We start from the raw sequence: 12,920 nt of genomic DNA, 5'->3' as shown, positions 1-12,920 counted from the left end.
TGAATATCTGCTAGAGGAATTCATGGTCATACATAGAAAATCTGCTCCATATCATCCACAGGCAAATGGACAAGCTGAGGCCACAAATAAAACACTATACATGGTTCTGACTAAAATTGTATCAGAGTCAAGAACAGACTGGGATCGACAGCTACACTCAACACTATGGGCATACAGGGTAGCCTACAAAACATCCATAGAAACAACACCGTACAACATGGTGTTTGGGCTAAATGCTATATTACCCATAGAGTTTTTAATACCAACTCTACGAGTAGCGAAACGCTTAGAATGGACAGGGCATGAGCTCTCTTCAAGAATAGATGAGCTTGAAAAGCTAGATGAACTTTGCTTGAGAGCTGTAGCTTCGATCTATGCTAAAAAGAGAAGACAAAAAGAGTTTTTTGACAAGCATATGCGCACGAAAGAGTTCAAAACAGGTGATTATGTACTTGTGTATACCTTGAATCAACATGCCAAGAAACTTAAAAAGCGAGGGATGGGACCCTTTGTGATTAGTGACTTATCACAAAGTGGAGTTGTCAAGCTTGCTACATTAGCAGGGGAAGAAATGCCAAATTGGATTAGTGGGTGTTGATTAAAGAAATATCATTTGCCACTAACACAAGATATGCTTCAACAAATCCATCAAGAAAAACAACGGATGAAGGAGAAACAGAGGGTACGAGAAGAAGCTCAAGCAGAAGCAAAAGAACGCATTGCAAATAGAAGGCTTGTACGACAACAACAACAATGTGGATCACCGTTGCGAATAAATGTTGTTCGACTAACGAATTTTGATGAAAACACAGAGGAGCCAATAATTGCAGTCAAAGTGGGTAGCAATCAAGTTGAATCTACGGCATTGCTTGATTCTGGAGCTCAAGCAAATTTGATCTCTTACAGATTATACAAACAGCTCAAGCCCACAGGTCAACTACATCCTACTCCACAAGTGCTGGAAAGTAGTACATCACATTCGCCAACAACATTGGGCTGGACTATATTGCATGTACAAATACATCAATATATTTACCCACACAAGTTTTATGTGGTCGAGGATGAAAACACACAACACCCCATGTTGTTGGGAAAACCTTGGCAAAAAGAGTATAATGTGCAGATAGATTGGAATACGGATGCAGTAAAAATTTAGCATGCACAAGAATAATAGGTGGTAGCCTTTGCTCAACAACCCCGGAAGAATCAGATGTCAGCAATACAATCACTGGATAAGGAACCAAAAGGATGGGTGCCACTAAAGAACAACACGCTACCCATGGCTAACAAACAGGGAACTTCCAACCATGTTCACTACAAGCATAAAACAACACAGACCACAGTGAAAACATCCAGGTTAGCAACACACGAAAAACAAGTATGGGTGAGGAAGGAAGAGGTGACATGGCAGACAAACCACAACACAACAGCATGAGTCAAAAGGAGAAAAGAGCTCAACCAAAAACCAAGGGAATAAAACAGATATGGATCCCAAAGAAAATGCCAGCAACAACTTAAATACAACTCGCATTTGGATCCCGAAACTGAAGCAACAGGAACTCCCTTCAGTACAAGCAACATCGGCTTACAGACACACACAACATGGGAAACCGGCAAACCGATCTATGCGGGTGCCAATCAACAGCAAAACAATGACAACCGTGGAAGTAGCAATAAACCTACAAAAACCTGCAAAGCAAAGCTACAAATGGAAAGAGAAAGATACAAAGTCTATGGCCACTTCCGCCACGACAATTCTCTCCAAGGAGACAACTACGGCCATATCGACAGTAGCGGCAACAAAACCGACTTTTGCAAGAAAGACGATCAAACAGAGAGCGGTAGAGTTACAACTTTTACTTGCAAAGAAAATCTGCCGACCAAATCAACACCAAACAGGAAACCTCGACGACGAATGCCCATAAGCATATTGCTTATACCCTCCTCTTGCACAACATTAATTTTTTCCATCCATTGACCGAGTATGCATTATATAGGGCCCAATTACATGGCCAAGCATTAGCACGAGTTTTCACCCATACACTGCACATACTCCGAGGCGATACCTTGTCGTCCGGGAGGACTCCGGCTAGGAGGGAGGGAGGCATTCTCAAATGCGGACCCAATGGCAAAAAGAGCAAAAAAGGGCATGTTTTTCGACTATTTTAAAGGGTTGTCGTTTGATTGCAAAATTTTCTGGACTAACCCAAGTACATATGTCCTTATACAGCATGAATAGACAAGTATATGGGGCCAAACGCCAAATCAAGCCCCTAGGTGTGTGTATATAAGTAAAAATAACCATTTTTCGAGCAAAATATTGGTAAAACGGAGAAATCCGACCATAAAAATTGCATGTGAGTGTATATAGTGTTTTGCGGTGATGTTTTTGATTTATTATGATTTTTGGGGATTTTCTAGGTTTGATTTGCTATTTTACTTTTAATTTTACTAATTTTCGGTAGAAAAACTTCAAAAATACAAAAAGCAGGTGAAAAACGATCGTAATGAAAAAAAAGATATGGGGATGATCAGTGACTATAGGACAACCTATGGTACAATGGGGGTGCAATTATGAGAATAGAGCGGAAAGCGTGTTTTGGCCATATTTTGACAAAAACGTCACATTTCTCGGAAACTGGGCAAATGGAGTCCAAACCAAGAAATTTTTGAGCCTAAACCGCATCTCGCAAGAAGTTGAGAGCACATGTCAAATTTCATGGAAAGTGGTTCGGGGACCCCCATTATAAGAAATTTTCACTGCATTTTAAACTCATTTCTACTATTGCCTTTTGAGAGAGAGCTCCTGCCACCTAGAGCGAACGGGACTTCTAGCAGCTTCTACGACGCGCACGACCACCCGACGGGCTCCAGACATAAGAGGTAGGCTCACCACCTTGAGCTTTTCGCACATGTTTGTTGTTTTGTCGCGAAAACTAGCGTAGGGTTCACACAGAAAGCAAGTGATAGAGACCTACAGGTAGAAGTGGCCACCTAACGGCTGACCCAAAAGCAATGAGACTTCATCATCAGCTTACCCTAGCATAGGAGACCACTTTTGGATGACCAAAGGCAGTAGAAAACAATCGGAAAAAAACCCTAATTCCTAGAGCCCCGTAAGAGGCCACCAAATGGGAAATCGGAGGAAAGGCGCCCAAATGCTACCAAAACTCATGGGTAGGAGCATCTCGACATGCTCGGTAGAAATTGGGACTCCTCAAGTAGTTCCCATACATCTTGCAATCCTTGTTGATGTAGACCTTCTACGCAAGGTGATTATGGACCCAAAAAGTAGCCTTGAGTGATTTTATGACGCTTTAGTATCTGATTTATATTTTGAAGGTATTGAGCTTTCATTCATTTGGCAATATTGTATTGTTTTGTTTCACTCCATATCTATCTTTTTTTAGTTTTTGTTTCACTTCTTTCAATGTTAGTTTGTATGGGTATGTTTCACCAATCTTTCAATGTTCATTGATTTACCAGGGCAAAGCTACTTTGGATTATTTTGATTTGAAAACATTTATTATTTGAATGTTGTGAATGATTCGGATGTACCATTGTCTGGTTGGTGGATAAAATTGTTGCTTGACATAAATTATGATATTTGAGAGAGAGAGAGAGAGAGAGAGAGAGAGAGAGAGAGAGAGAGTTAGATAGATAGATTGCATTATCGTCCACGGAGGTCAGATATGACCCATGGAACCAAGAACAAACACTACAATGGTTCTGTCTAAGAAGAAGATGGCGATACATATCGGTTAAGGACTGAGGGTCCATCAAGAGGGTAAAAAGGAAAAGGGGAAAACAAAACCTAAGGAAGGGATGATTTGGGGTTTTTGAAACTCCTGGATGATGGCTTTTTCTCCTCAATAGACTACCCATTTACCTTGTTTGCAAGCTTCGCATACCTTCTTGAGCTCGCTTGCCTTAGCTTTGAGTTGATCTGTCGTCAATTCTTTGGTGATCCAAAATGGTTTTCCCTTGAGAAGGTGAGATTGACGTAGTAGCTGCAGTCGTTCTTCTTTATCCTTGAAAGTGAGAATGCAATGCTGGGGTGGCACTTGGTTAGGTGTGTCATTGATCTAAGAAATGGTCTCAGGCTTGATGTGGATAGGTTGAAGAATTTCATTAAGCTTGACAATTGCTTCTTCCTAAGTGTCTTCGCTAGTGCACCATGGTGTGGGAAGTTCTCCAATCCTGACCTTAAGGCCAAGAGATTCTTGAAGTTGGCATACTTGTAGAGCCGCTTGTATCTTTGTGTCAAGCTTCTTGTGATTCGCTTCATGAGCTTCCTTCATTGCCTTGATGGTTTCGGTAAGGGACGCTTCAACAACTTGGGCTTTTGAGAGGAAAGCTTGGCTATCTACTTCCTTTGTCTCCTCTAGCTTAAGTAGGCGAAGCTTAAGTTTCTCGTTCTCTCCGATGTGCTCTTGGATTTCTGCATTGAGCGCCGCAATCCTTGCTTCTTGGTGTCCGGATGGATCTTTCCTTGGTGCAACTGCCACCACGAGGAAGCTTCTGCGTGCAATCGAGGTGCCCAAGGAAGACATGGGGCTTCCTCTTTCCTAGGTAGAGTGTGGATAGCCTTCAAGGTTCAGAGTGTGGGACTCGGGTCTTTGCAGCCTGGAATTCGAACTTGAAAACACTCGGTAGTGTCATTTTGATGAGTGTGTAGCAGGAGCGAGAGGGTGCTGACGGGCATAGCAAGAAAATAGGAGGAGAATGGGCAGGTTGTGTCTCTGCAGCAGGAGCGAGGGGAGGAGTATGCAATCAAGAAGAAGGTCATGTTTGTAGCAAGAGCGAGGGAAGGGCGGGACTACGTGTAGCAAGATATGGACCGGGCTGAGTCTTTGCAGTAGGAGCGAGAAGGATGCAATGGAGCCGGGCCTATTTTCTTTGTCACTGGGTGAGGCTAAGGGTTAACGCCCCCCCACAAGGCTGCCCTCGCCCAAGGGGAGACAGGGGGGGGGGGGGGGAGAGAGAGAGAGAGAGAGAGAGAGAGAGAGAGAGAGAGAGAGAGAGAGAGAGAGAGAGAGAGAGAGAGAGTAATGAGTTAGGTGTGTTTTTGTAATCGTGTGTGAGTGTGCATGAGAGAGAAGAAAAAGAGGGAGATTTTCAAATAATGAATGTTTTTCATTGGCTCCCTTAGTTTAATCAAGGTGTGCTTGTCAAGAGAAAAAATTTGAGAGAGAGAGAGAGAGAGAGAGAGAGAGAGAGAGAGAGGAATTTGCTTGCCAAATTCCAAGAAAGTGCTCATCAAAAAATGGTAGCCAAAAAAATACGTCTATGCACAAGAGATAGCCCCAATACGGATGATGTTTTATATGGATAGCAAGTAGGCATAGCCTCGCTATCAAGCAACTCATTCATGGGACAACATGAATAGACTAAGAGAGCCTCAAAGCTTGAATCCAAAAGAAGAGAGAGAGAGAGAGAGAGAGAGAGAGAGAGAAGGGGGGGGAGGGGAGACATCATATGCCATAGATGATTTAATTAACTAAATATGGGATACATAGTTTGAGGCAAGTGGCTCTTCATATATGATACGTACACCCCTTCATTCTCATTTGGCCACGTCGCTTGGAATCATCCCCTAAGCTAGAGTAGGCTCACACTTTGTGCATGTTAACACTTGGCATGCATGGAGGACTTGATCCCACAAACATTACATTGTGTAATCCCTCAATTGTGCATCCCATGAACATGAGTGGAGTGAGGTACAATGCAACCATTAAAGGCCAGGGAACCCATTACAAAGTGTTTAACTTTTGAAACAAATTCACAATTGACATCTCCATATGCGGAAAGGAAACGTGGTGGTGACAAGACTGAGAATTTTTTGTTGATGAGGTATGCATATTGGGGTTGCAAGCTGGCTCTCATGGCTCTTGGCACCTCCAATAGGACCTTCATCACTATCGATTTCTAGCTCTCTGTCCACTTCCACCAAGTGTCCCATATTGTGTTGCAAATGGGTTCGCATCCCCAAATAGACATATTGCACCACGATGTATTTATTTCCATGGAATCTCCAACATTAAAGGCATCAATAACATCTAGACAGGATTAGACAACATGGGAATGAAGGCTTAATGATTTTTAAGGCATGGAATGACAATTAAGTTAATAAAGATAAATTTTCCACATCCTTTAATTCTTGCAAAGGGAAGGGAAACATGTTCATACGCATGTGAGTTTGCTAGAAGCGGCACCAAGAAATTTCAATCTGTGTGCAGTCAAGGTGCAATCTTGATGGGTTGTATATACATGGATTTCTTGTTGAGTTGGCGACTGGATTCAAATGTCAGTTTGGATGCCATATTGTACATGCTTGGTAGGACACCTTGGTTCCTCACGGTGATAAGACCTGGCAATAGATGACAACAAATTTCGTAGATGATAAGGCACAAAATATGGTATGCACTAGGTGTAGTGAGTAGAGAGGCAAAGGCTTCCAGATTTTCTCTGTACACAACATAATGCTGTTGGACTAACAATGGGTGATTGTGCATGTATTTGAATTGGTGCAGCTGGTCTTGCATCTTGGCATGAGCCCAACATGAGCAGGCTGGTGATGTGCAACAGTAGCACCAAGTTTGACATCACATTATGTGGGCATCACAAGAGCATGCACTGCAACAAGAGAGACTATTGATAATGCAGTCACCACTACTGTGAGAAGTCGATGCCTCCAATTGACATAATGACCAGAAGGCAATGCTTTGAATTTCTCTCTATATGTGTTGCTCCAAGAAAGTCCTCCAGCCGATTGTCTTCATCTCCCAAGAGGGGGCTTGGAAAACATGGTCGCCAATGTACAGGAAACGGGTATTTTGCCCTCTGCGAGTCCACACACACACACACACACACACACACACACACACACACACACACACACATAGAGAGAGAGAGAGAGAGAGAGAGAGAGAGAGAGAGAGGGAGAAGGAAGAAATCATACACCATAGCTGATTTAGTTAACTAAATATGGGATACATAGCTTGAGGCAAGTCCCTCTTCATATAGGATACATGCACCCCTTCTTTCCTGGTTGACCATGCCTCTTGAAATCATCCCCTAAGCTAGAGTAGGTTCACACGTTGCACTTGTTAACACCAATACTTCCTAGTTCCATGCATGCCTGTGCTTTGAGGATAGATCTTGTGCTTAGCAATTGATATAAGAATTGTGCTTGGACTTTGTTTTGTTGACTTTGAAGCCAATAGGTTTGCTTTCCTTTCTTCCTTGCTGTAAGAAAATGGTACCTTTAGTTTCCCTCCTTTGAGTGTAAGTTCAAGACTTTTTCATCGAAATCTTTTGAACAGTTGGATATGTTTGCATCCATGGAAGTCCTAGTATCGTATCTTCATTCACGTGCTTGTCTAAAATGTAGATAAATGTGTGTGGGCAAGGAAATCCATGCACAAAGATGTTGAGGTCAATCATTCCCAAGGTTGGAGTAAATTCTTTATGGCATGCCTTCACTTTAGCTTTGCAATACTCCAAGGGTTGGGTTGTTGCCTTTTTGTAAGTGGAATAACTTATTATGTTTATCTTGGCACCTATATCTACTAATGCTTTGATGAATCCATCTTTTAGGGTCACTTTTATCCTCATGTTGAGACCATTGAGCCACTCATCATCCATCTCTACCTCATCTTCTACTAAAGTCTGAGTGAATTGTAGAGCTTTGACCTGAATTGTATTGACCGGCAAGATTTTTGGGACTAGTCTCGCAGTGCCTCTTTCTGCTTCAAAACTCAAATGTGAGCCTCTTCTTGAGCTTCTTCAATGATCTGTTGGCAATTGAACTTGCGTTCCTTTGTTGCATGCATTCTTTCTAGAAGATCATTGGTCACAATGGAATATTATATTTTCACAAATGACATCCACAAATCTAGTTTTCCATGATTTCCCAATCTAAAGTGGTCAATCACAAATGGACTGTCTCTTTTTCTTGAACTTTGGAATGTGTTGCTTTAAAGAATATACCAATACAAGATCCCCTTATTTGAATATTTTTATAAGCAAAAGAGTCAAAGAATTGTTTTTGTTTCCTAATATGAGCATAGATGTATGCAATGACAGCCAACCTTTGCTCATCTAGTTGTTCAGGGTTTTCTAATCGCTTCAACAATTCATGACCCACCCATCTAGATCACTTGTAACTCTTAGTATTGGCAATAGAAACTCCATTGGTAATATAGCATCAAAAATTACATGAGAGAGAGAGAGAGAGAGAGAGAGAGAGAAGGGATATCTTGTAGGACAACTCCCTAACTCTTGACCTTTTTTGACAGGTAAAAGAAAATGTAGCTAGCATAATATGTATCTAGAAAGAGCCATGGGAGTCAAATTTGTATGTTTATTGCCTGTTTACTAGTAAAAAATTAGACTATTTTCCACCCATCCATATTCTTTTCAAATGCTTTGACATTGTGCTTGGTAATCTTACTCTTCTTGAAGCTATTAGAATTGGTTGGAAATATGATGATTTTTTGAAAAAAATTGTCTACTCTATAGATTTTTTAAATCAAATTCATTAGGAATTGAATGTGATTACAAAAAATACACAATATTATAAAGAGTTTGGTGAGTATTGGTTACATTTATACACAACAGATCTCAATATCGTTGTAGATGACCATACTTGTGTACTACTTGGTAAAGGGTTGAACCATATTCCAATCCATTCCATGAGCCGACATTTGGCTTTTGCCACACTCTTACACTACTTGACTGACATAGCATGTTTATTTCATCTCAATAATACTATTAGGGTGCTTGTATTTCTAGTACATTATCTGGAGTGTTTAAACATAAACTCTCTCCTACCCACCTCCTAGATTAAGGAAGAAACTAGATGGATCAGTTGTTGGACAATGGCACGATTAATAACTAAAAGAACATTGGTTTGTGGTGAGGCTAGACAAATCACCCAGCATACCAACTATTAACTTTAACCAATTGGGTAAGATTGTTAATGGCTTGATAGTAACAAATTTAGACTCAACGACATACCAATTCCTGATATGATTATCTTTGTTCAAGAATTCCTTGAGGCATTCGGATACACAACAACCACGGATAAAATACCCATTATGTTCCCTATGTAGAAAAGACACAAGCACATATTTTGGTGGATCTTTGATGCTTCAAAATGTATATTCTCATATGTTAGTGACATCATTATAGGGTGTCTATATTTAGTTATACAAGATTTTGAAAATATTTGTGTTGCCAAGAAGCAAACTTATAGAAACTTCCTCTCTAAGGTGGTTTCTACATTTTGGTAAGCAAATAATTCTACGGATGTTTTTCTCAATCTACCTAAAAGAATTACATATCTCTACACCGCTAATATTACGTAGTGTTGAGGACATTCCTCTTACTGGTCTAATTGGACTCATAACATTGCGTAATATCAGCAAAGTTTCCCTTCTTTCCCTTCCCTCACGTAATAACACATCCTCTTATCAAATGGCTATTACGCTTTTCATGCTCTCCTGTTGTATGGGAGATAGTGTACACGAGCGCATGTGTGAGGGAAGGGAAAAGTAATTTTGGGACTCAACAACACACTAGAAGGAGAGAGTATGTTGCTTTTATTGTATATATGAGAAGGGTCACATAGTATTAGTGAGCTAGTAAGTGGAGGGTGTTAGTTATGGGTAGGTGGCCACATGCCTTTACCCCAACAATGTCCCACTTATAGGTTAATGTGGCCATAAGTGGTGATGACTAAAGCTAATATGTACAACCATGGAGCACAACGGCTTCACCCTTGTACAAATCTATTTACCGTATACCCATTAAGTCGATGCAATGTGCAAACCACTCTGTAGCTAGGCTCTTTGCAAGAGCATTTGCTGGGGTTATTATCATTGTGAAAATTGACAAGCTCTAAGCCCTTATTTGTCAATGCATCTTAAATGAGATGATACCTCACCTCAATGTGTTTCAACTTGGAGTGAAATATGGGATTCCTTTCTAAATTAATGGCACTCTAACTATCACAATGCAAAATTGGAACATGTTGAATGTTCAAATCTCCCACTAAACGTGCTAACCCTATAGCTTCCTTGCTAGCATCCGATGCTACAACGTACTTAACCTATGTAGTGGAAGATTACATACAATCTTCGAAGAGATGATCTCCAAGAAATGGCTCCTCATGAAAATATGAAAATGTAGCCAAACGTAGATATCCTATTGTATCTACAACCGATGTAATTTGCATTCGCGTAACCAAAAATAGATGCATCACTATTACCAAAGCGTAAACACATGCTCTTTGTACCCTTCAAGTATTTGAGGCTATGTTTCTTAGCTATCCAATGATGTTTGCCAGGATTAGCCATATATTGACTAACCGCTCACTTTGAAAATGTAATGTTTTGCCTCGTAGCTACCATGTAACATACATAAAAATTCCTATAGTTGAAGAATGACATTCTTTCCATTTTTCTCTCTTAGCATTTGAGTTTCAAATAGGATGATAGTGAGGTTTTATGGCTCTTAATATATTGGCTACAACTTGGATTGGGAGTATTGATTAGAGCAAGCACAAGGCTGATGATTTCTTTAGGCTACCTCTTTCTACCTTCTATTGAAGGGTTTAGTGGAGGTGAATAGTTGGTAAGATGGTCATTGATGGCTCTTGAGGTGTATAGGCTCTGGGAAAAGAGGATGCTAATTATTCAAATGGCCAGGTTTTGTTCTCTTGGATTTGGATTGCCAAGCATTTGTGTTAATGCATGGCGCTATTGTGGACACAAAAGACATAGTTGGCTTGATGGTTATACTATTGCATGTTTTATGGGGTATGCTGCTTATTTTCTCATGAATAATCTTGTTAAAATGCTTATAAATATTGCATTACATATCTGAAACAACTAGCTTCAAAATAAGGGCTCAGTATTGATAAGACTTGAGATACATATGCATAGCGCCTTTGTAGGTTGCTTGTACATGAGTCTAAATGACCTCTACATGCTTGGCTCTTGACCTCTTTACAACAATAGAGAGTTAGTTCAAAATTAGGAAAAGATTGTAATCATCAACCAGTGAGGATGACTAGAGATTTTAATGGTAGAATAGAATTGCAAGGTACACAGATTGAGTAAGTGTTGCACGATCATCATAAGCAACCAATCGGATTCAGATCCGTAACCCTGCGATTTCGTGTTTACTTTGAGTGTAGGTACGTGAAGTTCTACCTTGTCTTTTTAATGATTGGGAGGAAGTTCACTACAAAAATTCCTCCTCACTTTTAGATGTATTATTGTTTTGGATACTCAAAGAATAATATGTCTACTGATATTGGATGTTTATCTTTGATACTTGTACTTTGTTTTTTAAGTTGCTTGTGCTATCAATAAGAATGTAACACACACACACACCTATGCATATCCTAGAGTAGGGAACCGTACAACTCCTATTCTCATAGGCTCCTATTCACTAGACTCTTAGTCATACTAAGCTATGAAGTCATTGCTAACACACACACACACATTTATGTGTATCCCAGAGTAGGGAACCGTACGACTCCTATACTCAGACTCTAGGTCACTAGGCTCTTAGCCATACTAAGCTATGAAGTCGTTGCTACTCTAGCAATGTCGATCAAAAAATGATTACACAAACAAATGGACACACAATCAGGAGTATTGAAGACTTTGCAATGTGACACTACACAAAACTACTAGAACAAGTTCTCGCAATGTGGCGGAGATGGTCTTTGAGCAAGTTTCTACAGCCTCATGCTTGACATTGAACAAAGAGTGGATACACAGTAGCTCTAGTCCCCTTGTCCTTGTGATTATTGAAACCAAGGAGCCTCCTTTGCAATGGTGGTCCAAAGGCAAATAACAAATTCATTTGTACCCAATCACCTTTGGTGAACTCTGATGACATTCACTTACCAACTACACTTCTTGCCCTTGTCAACATTGACACTCCACATCTCCTCTAGGTCATCCCACAAGCAACCCACATCCTTCAATGGACGTGTTTGCAATCACTTATGACGCTCCATGTGGTGAGTGGCATCGGTGTAAATATTAATGCACAATAGGTTTATATGTGTTTGTGAGTATTTGTGTGCATGCATGTGTACATTTGTGAATGTTTTGTGTTCCATTATGTGGATAAATGATTGCATGCTTCGCGTACGCATACGGGAGATTCTAAATTTGTTTTTGTTTGACATTTTCTACAAGCATCTTCAATTCTATGCATTTGTTTGCGATTTGTGTGCATAAATGAGTGTATACAAGTATATATATATATATGAGTGAGTGCACATAAATGATTATGAATTTGTGAGTGTAATTGTGTATTTTTGTGTAAGTACACGTGCATAGAGAGAAAGGGCACTCACATTTGGAAGCTTAAAGCATTATCAATGAGAAAAACACACATACAAGAGCTATGAGCGACATAGTAGGACACATAATCACAAATCCTTTCTCTCACACACACACACACACGCACGCACAATCACACGACAAATAATCTCGGGTAGAAGGATGGTAGGGGGTAGGATGAGAAAAGGAGTATATGTAGGGCTTGTGAAGAGGCAAAAAGGAGAAGAGATAAGAGAGTGTATACAACTCTTGGCTTTGTACATAGCTCAAAAGCTCATTTGGATGGCAAATACCTATGTAGAGGACAAAGGGGGAAGGTGTTTTATTTCAAATCTTTAAATCATTTTATCACGTATGTCCATATAAATGTTATGTTATGAACCCTATACTTCGGCTACAAAAATTTTGCCAAAAAAAAAAAATTTGTCCATCCCACCTTTTTTCAAATCCTTCTACTCTTTGCATTAAACAAGTCGTTATTGACTTAAGCCTCTTGTAGTGTCAAGATTGTATAGTCAATTTTGTGTTTCATGCATATCCAAGTGTGAGCAT

The sequence above is a fragment of the Adiantum capillus-veneris genome, chromosome 15, assembly GCF_014529385.1.
Source record: "Adiantum capillus-veneris isolate H3 chromosome 15, ASM1452938v2, whole genome shotgun sequence".
Classification (NCBI taxonomy): domain Eukaryota; kingdom Viridiplantae; phylum Streptophyta; class Polypodiopsida; order Polypodiales; family Pteridaceae; genus Adiantum; species Adiantum capillus-veneris.
Note: the sequence above shows the minus strand (reverse complement) of the source record.